We start from the raw sequence: 8,972 nt of genomic DNA, 5'->3' as shown, positions 1-8,972 counted from the left end.
ATTACCAGAACCACCACTTACAAGACATCCCGATGGTGGGCTTAGACTGGAATCCAGGTGAATACAACAGGTAGACAGGTATGGGTTCAAGCACAAGCAGAACTGGTACATGAACACGGGGCGGCCACAGCTACGGAATCACAGATGCAGGTTCACAGGTGCTGGTTCAGACTGGACAGGTGAGGATAGCGGTAGGTGTAGACCAGATGAATCAGGATCAGGACTAGGCGCAGACAGCATTTACCTTGGTTTAGGGAAAAAGGAAAATAAGAGACAAGTGTGGAGCTTCCTCTGGTACGTTTTTACCAACAGTAAAAAAAATTCTTTTAGTTGTGGTTCTGCTCACCTTCTATCGGTAAGAAATGCACGGTGAGATTCTCAAGGAATCAAGTCTGCAGGCCACTCTTCTCCGCATGTTGTATAATCCAGTAAGGTGTGCGGCTCACTGTGGAGAACTATGTGTTCATCCTGCTCCGATCCACAGAGGTGGCGAATTCTAAGGGAAAATAAACTCCAAGCAAATGTGGCGCTAAGCACCTACGGATTTCTTGAATGCATCCACCTCCAGTGAAAAATGTTAATAAAAGTTCATTTATTATCTCAAAACAAAAAAAGGGAAAAAATATTTTTAAAATACAGTACAACACATTTCGGCTGCGATTTTTACAGTGCAGCCTTCATCAGGTAACAAAACAAACAAACAAAAGCAAACAAAAAGAACAGACATACAATAAGCACTATAAAGTGATGTCACAACCTCCAAGTTTTCTTATTTATGAGGGTTCCTAGAAGGGATTAGCAGGGCGGGACCCGGGATCAGGTTCTCCTTCCTAACGAATATCTACATGGTAGCGTCTAAAGAGACTCATTTTTCTTATATATATATATATATATATATATATATATATATATATATATATATATATAATATGCCATTTAGTACTTCTATTCTATCCAAAATGAGCTTTTAACCCCTTAATGACCGGGCCAATTTTTACAATTCTGACCACTGTCCCTTTATGAGGTTATAACTCTGGAACGCTTCAACAGATCCCGCTGATTCTGACATTGTTTTTTCGTGACATATTGGACTTCATGTTAGTTGTAAAATTTATTCGATATTACTTGCGCTTATTGATGAAAAAACGGAAATATGGCAAAAATTTTGCAATTTTCCAACTTTGAATTTTTAGGTCCTTAAATCAAGAGATATGTCACACAAAATAGTTAATAAATAACATTTCCCACATGTCTACTTTACATCGGCACAATTTTGGAAACACATTTTTTTTGTTAGGACATTCTAAGGGTTAAAAGTTGACCAGCAATTTCTCATTTTTACAACAAAATTTACAAAACCATTTTTTTTAGAGACTATCGCACATTTAAAGTCACTCGGCAGCCGAGACCCCGAGATCTGTCGAGTACCGGCCGGTAGATCTCGGTGGGCGCACTACGTGTGCGCTGCATTTTTCTCCGGGAAAAGATGGCGGTGCCAATGGGGGAGGAAGCAGGAGGACCCACGGACAGCGGGAGACACCAGTAAGTATCGGGGGGGATCGGAGACCCTATTTCTCTCTCCTCTGATGTGTGATCACATCAGAGGAGAGAAAAATTAAATGGAAAATTGTGGGGGGGTTTTGTGGTCACCGGTAAACGGTTAATTACCAGCGATCGCAACTCGGGGGTCAGTAAATACCGACCCGAATCATGTTCTCTGGGGTCTCGGCTATCTCTGGCAGCCGAGACCCCGGAGAAAATCCGACTCTGGGGGGAGCTATACACTATTTCCACAGAGCCGTTAATTAACGGCGCTGTGGTTTAAGTCCCCTTAACTACCATCGTTAAAAGGCGTATCGGCGGTCGTTAAGGGGTTAAATACATGATGTTACATTGTTGCAAACAAACATAACATTATAAGTATAGGTATAAGTATAAATATAATTCACTCTAATGCTTTATCAAAAATACTACTATCATCTCTACATGAATCAACTCATCCCATTAAAAAGCAAAAAAACTATATATATTTTCTGCAAAAAAAAAATGGAAAATTAAACTTTTGCTGTTATATTAACCCATGTGCAATTGGCTGAGCTATTCATGACAACTAGGGTTGAGCGAAACGGGTCGATCATTTTCAAAAGTCGCCGACTTTTGGCTAAGTCGGCGTCTCATGAAACCCGATCCGACCCCTGTGCTTGTCGGCCATGCGGTACGCGACTTTCGCGCCAAAGTCGCGTTTCAATGACGCGAAAAGCGCCATTTCTCAGCCAATGAAGGTGAACGCAGAGTGTGGGCAGCGTGATGACATAGATCCTGGTCCCCACCATCTTAGAGAAGGGCATTGCAGTGATTGGCTTGCTGTCTGCGGCGTCACAGGGGCTATAAAGGGGCGTTCCCGCCGACCGCCATCTTACTGCTGCTGATCTGAGCTTAGGGACAGGTTGCTGCCGCTTCATCAGAAGCAGGGAGAGCGTTAGGCAGGGTCCACTAACCACCAAACCGCTTGTGCTGCAGCGATTTCCACTGTCCAACACCACCTTCGGTGTGCAGGGACTGTGGAAGCTATTTATTTTTTTTTTCCCTCAGCGCTGTAGCTCATTGGGCTGCCCTAGAAGGCTCCGTGATAGCTGTATTGCTGTGTGTATGCCACTGTGGAAACCAACTGCTTTTTTCAAAGCACATATCCTCTTGTTCCTTCCTTTCTGCACAGCTATCTTTTTTGTTTGTCCACACTTTTTATTTAATTTGTGCATCAGTCCACTCCTATTGCTGCCTGCCATACCTGGCTTACATTACTGCAGGGAGATAGTAATTGTAGGACAGTTTTTTTTTTTTGTTTGTTTTTTTTTTGTGGGAGATTAAGATTGGCATTTCTGCTACAGTGCCATCCCTGTGTGTGCCATCTCTCACTGAGTGGGCCATAGAAAGCCTATTTATTTTTTATTTTTTTTTAATATTATTTGGTTTCTAAAGTCTCCCTAAAAAAAAAAAAAAAAATCCCTAAAAAAACAGTGGGAGAGTAATATTGCCCTTTCAGCTTGTGTGCCAGTCTTGACTCCTGGGTGTGCCACCTCTCTCCCTCTCATTCAGTGGGCCATAGAAAGCCTATTTATTTATTTTTTTAAATATTATTGGGTTTCTAAAGTCTCCCTTAAAAAACAAAAAATACATAAAAAAACAGTGGGAGAGTAATATTGCCCTTTCAGCTTGTGTGCCAGGCTTGACTCCTGGGTGTGCCACCTCTCTCCCTCTCATTCAGTGGGCCATAGAAAGCCTATTTATTTTTTTTTAAAAATATTATTGGGTTTCTAAAGTCTCCCTTAAAAAACAAAAAATACATAAAAAAACAATGGGAGAGTAATATTGCCCTTTCAGCTTGTGTGCCAGTCTTGACTCCTGGGTGTGCCACCTCTCTCCCTCTCATTCAGTGGGCCATAGAAAGCCTATTTATTTATTTTTTTAAATATTATTGGGTTTCTAAAGTCTCCCTTAAAAAACAAAAAATACATAAAAAAACAGTGGGAGAGTAATATTGCCCTTTCAGCTTGTGTGCCAGTCTTGACTCCTGGGTGTGCCACCTCTCTCCCTCTCATTCAGTGGGCCATAGAAAGCCTATTTATTTATTTTTTTAAATATTATTGGGTTTCTAAAGTCTCCCTTAAAAAACAAAAAATACATAAAAAAAACAGTGGGAGAGTAATATTGCCCTTTCAGCTTGTGTGCCAGTCTTGACTCCTGGGTGTGCCACCTCTCCCTCTCATTCAGTGGGCCATAGAAAGCCTATTTATTTTTTTTTTTAAATATTATTGGATTTCTAAAGTCTCCCTTAAAAAACAAAAAATACATAAAAAAACAGTGGGAGAGTAATATTGCCCTTTCAGCTTGTGTGCCAGTCTTGACTCCTGGGTGTGCCACCTCTCTCTCATTCAGTGGGCCATAGAAAGCATTTTTTTTTTTTTTTCCTTGATTTGTGTTCTAAAATCTACCTCAACACAAAAACACTACATCAATCAGTGGGAGAAAAATATTGGCCTCAGTCAGGGCTTGTGTGCCACTGCTGTGTGTGCTATCTCTCATTCAGTGGGCCATACAAAGCCTATTTTTTTTTTTTTTTTTTAATATTATTTGGTTTCTAAAGTCTCCCTGAAAAAAAAAAAAAAACCTAAAAAAAAAAAACAGTGGGAGAGTAATATTGCCCTTTCAGCTTGTGTGCCAGTCTTGACTCCTGGGTGTGCCACCTCTCTCCCTCTCATTCAGTGGGCCATAGAAAGCCTATTTATTTATTTTTTTAAATATTATTGGGTTTCTAAAGTCTCCCTTAAAAAAAAAAAAATACATAAAAAAACAGTGGGAGAGTAATATTGCCCTTTCAGCTTGTGTGCCAGGCTTGACTCCTGGGTGTGCCACCTCTCTCTCATTCAGTGGGCCATAGAAAGCATTTTTTTTTTTTTTCCTTGATTTGTGTTCTAAATTCTACCTCAACACAAAAACACTACATCAATCAGTGGGAGAAAAATATTGGCCTCAGTCAGGGCTTGTGTGCCACTCCTGTGTGTGCCATCTCTCATTCAGTGGGCTATAGAAAGCCTATTTATTTATTTATTTTTTTTCTTATTATTTGGTTTCTAAAGTCTCCCTGAAAAAAAAAAAAAAACATAAAAAAAACAGTGGGAGAGTAATATTGCCCTTTCAGCTTGTGTGCCAGTCTTGACTCCTGGGTGTGCCACCTCTCTCTCTCATTCAGTGGGCTATAGAAAGCCTATTTTTTTTTTTTTTTTTTTTTAATATTATTTGGTTTCTAAAGTCTCCCTGAAATAAAAAAAAAACTTAAAAAAACAGTGGGAGAGTAATATTGCCCTTTCAGCTTGTGCGCCAGTCTTGACTCCTGGGTGTGCCACCTCTCTCTCTCTAATTGTGGGCCATAGAAAGCCTTTTTTTTTTTTTTTTTTTTTATATTATTTGGTTTCTAAAGTCTCCCTGAGAAAAAAAAATAAATAAATTAGGTGGGAGATTAATATTGACATTAGTGCTTGAGTGACAGTCCTGCGTGTGTGTCATCTCTGTGATTTTGTGCCACAGAAAACAGAGTGTGTAACATTGTGCCTGATTTTCCTTGTGGTCTCACCAACCTGTTAAGGGATATTGAAATCATACTGAAGTTATAGCTCACCGTGTAAGTTGTTTGACAGCAACAAATAAAGTTACTTTGGTTAAGATTTTAAAACAATGAGGAAGTCTGGTGCAAGAGGTCGTCGTGGGCGTTCATTGTCAGCTGGTAATGATGGTAGTGGTAGTGGAGCATCAGGTGGTCGTGGGGATAAAAATATTCCACCTAAGTCTGGAGCTGTGGAGCCAGTTTCGTCGTCAGGCTACACAAGGCCTCGAACGCTCTCTTTTCTGGGAGTAGGAAAACCGCTTTTAAAGGCGGAGCAGCAACAGCAAGTTTTGGCTTACATTGCAGACTCAGCCTCTAGCTCTTTTGCCTCCTCTTCCGAAACTGGTAAATGTAAAAGCAGCGCGTCGCTTGTGGATGTTCACGGTCAGGGACAAGTCGCTTCCTTGTCCTCCTCAGCAAAAACTACAACAAGAGAGAAGGATGCAGCAGGCGACACAACGGGTCACTCCATGGAGCTCTTTACACATACCGTCCCTGGCTTAGAAAGTGAAACATTTAACAGGCCATGCCCATTACAAGTATATTCTGACATGGAGTGCACTGATGCACAGCCACAGCCAGAGTACTATGCTGCTCCTTTGACTCAGACCACCACATTGCCCTCTCAGGGTACAGATCCACAATCAGACCCTGATGAGACTATGTTGCCCCGCCACGAACGCTATACCACCGACCGACACAGTGACACAGACGAAGTTGCACACGAGCTCGAAGAGGAGGTAATAGATGACCCAGTTATTGACCCCGATTGGCAGCCATTGGGGGAACAGGGTGCAGGCGGCAGTTCAGAAGCGGAGGTGGAGGAGGGGCCGCAGCAGGCATCAACATCGCAACAGTTTCCATCTGCCGGGCCCGTATCTGGCCCAAAACGCGTGTCAAAGCCAAAACCTGTTGGAGCACAGCGTTGCCATCCGGTTAAAGCTCAGTCTGCAATCCCTGAAAAGGGATCCGAGTCTAGGAAGAGTGCAGTCTGGCATTTTTTTAAACAACATCCAACTGATCAGCGCAAAGTCATCTGTCAAAAATGTTCAACTAGCTTAAGCAGAGGTCAGAATCTGTAAAGTCTAAATACTAGTTGCATGCATAGACACTTAACCACCATGCATTTTCAAGCCTGGACTAACTACCAAACGTCCCTCAAGGTTGTAGCACCCTCGGCCAATGAAGCTAGTCAGCAACGCAACATCCCTTCCGTCACTGTAAGGCCACCATTTTCCGCACCACCGGCAGTATCTGTGCAGGTTTCTTTGCCAGCCAAAAGCAGTCAGGGTCAGGGAATCACCAGTTTTGTAGGAGGAAATATTGCATCTAGGGCACCGGCGGAAACAATACCGTCTCCAACCGTCTCTCAGTCTGCCATGTACACCGGCACACCCGAAAGTTCCACGATCTCCAGCTCTCCAGTCCAGCTCACCCTACATGAGACTCTGGTTAGAAAAAGGAAGTACTTATCCTCGCATCCGCGTACACAGTGTTTTAACGCCCACATAGCTAGACTAATCTCGTTAGAGATGATGCCCTACCGGTTAGTTGAAAGCGAAGCTTTCAAAGCCCTGATGGAGTACGCTGAACCACGATACAAGCTACCCAGTCGACACTTTTTTTCCAGAAAAGCCATCCCAGCCCTGCACCAGCATGTTAAACAGCGCATCGTCCATGCACTTAGGCAATCTGTGAGTACAAAGGTGCACCTGACTACAGATGCATGGACCAGTAGGCATGGCCAGGGACGTTATGTGTCCATCACGGCACACTGGGTGAATGTGGTGGATGCAGGGTCCACAGGCGACATCAATTTAGGGACAGTTGTGCCTAGCCCACGGTCTAGGAAACAGTTGGCTGTAGGCGTTCGCACCCCCTCCTCCTCCTCCTCCTCGTCCTCCTGCAGAAGCTACAGCTCTTCCACAGAACGCAGTCTGCCAACCACTCCATCGGCAGATGACACTGTTGCACACCAGTTGTCCCATTATGGGCCAGCTACTGCCAAGCGTCAGCAGGCTGTATTGGCTATGAAGTGCTTGGGCGACAACAGACACACCGCGGAAGTTCTGTCCGAGTTCTTGCAACAAGAAACGCAGTCGTGGCTGGGCACAGTAGATCTTGAGGCAGGCAAGGTAGTGAGTGATAACGGAAGGAATTTCATGGCTGCCATCTCCCTTTCCCAACTGAAACACATTCCTTGCCTGGCTCACACCTTAAACCTGGTGGTGCAGTGCTTATTGAAAACTTATCCTGGGTTCTCCGACCTGCTCCTCAAAGTGCGTGCACTTTGCTCACATATCCGACGTTCGCCTGTACACGCCAGCCGTATGCATACCTATCAGCGGTCTTTGAACCTTCCCCAGCATCGCCTAATCATAGACGTTGCAACAAGGTGGAACTCAACACTGCACATGCTTCAGAGACTGTGCGAACAGAGGCGTGCTGTTATTTATTTGTGGGAGGATACACGGGCAGGCAGTAGGATGGCAGACATGGAGTTGTCAGGTGTGCAGTGGTCTAAGATACAAGACATGTGTCAAGTCCTTCAGTGTTTTGAGGAATGCACACGGCTGGTTAGTGCAGACAACGCCGTAATAAGCATGAGCATCCCCCTAATGCGTCTGCTGATGCAAAGTTTGACGCACATAAAGGAGCAGGCGTCTGCACCAGAGGAAGAGGAAAGCCTTGATGACAGTCAGCCATTGTCTGGTCAGGGCAGTGTACAGGACGAGGTAGCGGGCGAAGAGGAGGTGGAGGACGAGGAGGATGATGGGGATGAGTATATTTTTAATGCCGAACCTTTCCCGGGGGCACAGGAAATTGGTTGCGTGTCACGGCCGGGTTCTGGTTTTTTGAGGGACACAAGTGACGTAGATTTGCCTGCAACTGCCCCTCAACCAATCACAACCGGAGATTTGACAACTGGAACTTTGGCCCACATGGCGGATTATGCCTTACGTATCCTAAAAAGGGACACACGCATTACGAAAATGATGAACGATGACGATTACTGGTTGGCCTGCCTCCTTGATCCACGCTATAAAGGCAAATTGCAAAATATTATGCCACATGAGAATTTGGAACTAATATTAGCAACCAAACAATCAACTCTTGTTGACCGTTTGCTTCAGGCATTCCCAGCACACAGCGCACGTGATCGTTCTCACACGAGCTCCAGGGGGCAGCAGACTAGGAGTGTTAGGGGTGCACACATCAGAAGTGGTGTTGGACAGAGGGGTTTTCTGACCAGGTTGTGGAGTGATTTTGCTATGACCGCAGACAGGACAGGTACTGCTGCATCAATTGAAAGTGACAGGAGACAACATTTGTCCAGTATGGTTACTAACTATTTTTCATCCCTTATCGATGTTCTCCCTCAACCGTCATTCCCATTTGATTACTGGGCCTCCAAATTAGACACCTGGCCAGAATTGGCAGAATATGCATTGCAGGAGCTTGCTTGCCCGGCAGCAAGTGTCCTATCAGAAAGAGTATTCAGTGCTGCAGGTTCAATATTAACCGAAAAAAGGACTCGTCTGGCTACCCAAAATGTTGACGATCTAACATTCATTAACCCCTTCCCGACATGTGACGGTATAGTACGTCACATGTCGGGACCCCCGCTTTGATGTGCGCTCCGGCGGTGAGCGCACATCAAAGTCGCGACATGTCAGCTGTTTTTTACAGCTGACATGTGCGCGCAATAGCGGCGGGTGAAATCGCGATCACCCGCCGCTATTAACTAGTTAAATGCCGCTGTCAAGCGCAGACAGCGGCATTTAACTACCGCATCCGGCCGTGCGGCCGG

Source organism: Ranitomeya variabilis, chromosome 7 (genome assembly GCF_051348905.1).
Source record: "Ranitomeya variabilis isolate aRanVar5 chromosome 7, aRanVar5.hap1, whole genome shotgun sequence".
NCBI classification, from domain to species: Eukaryota; Metazoa; Chordata; class Amphibia; order Anura; family Dendrobatidae; genus Ranitomeya; species Ranitomeya variabilis.
The sequence above is the reverse complement of the archived record's forward strand: the minus strand, read 5'-3'. Positions refer to the sequence as shown.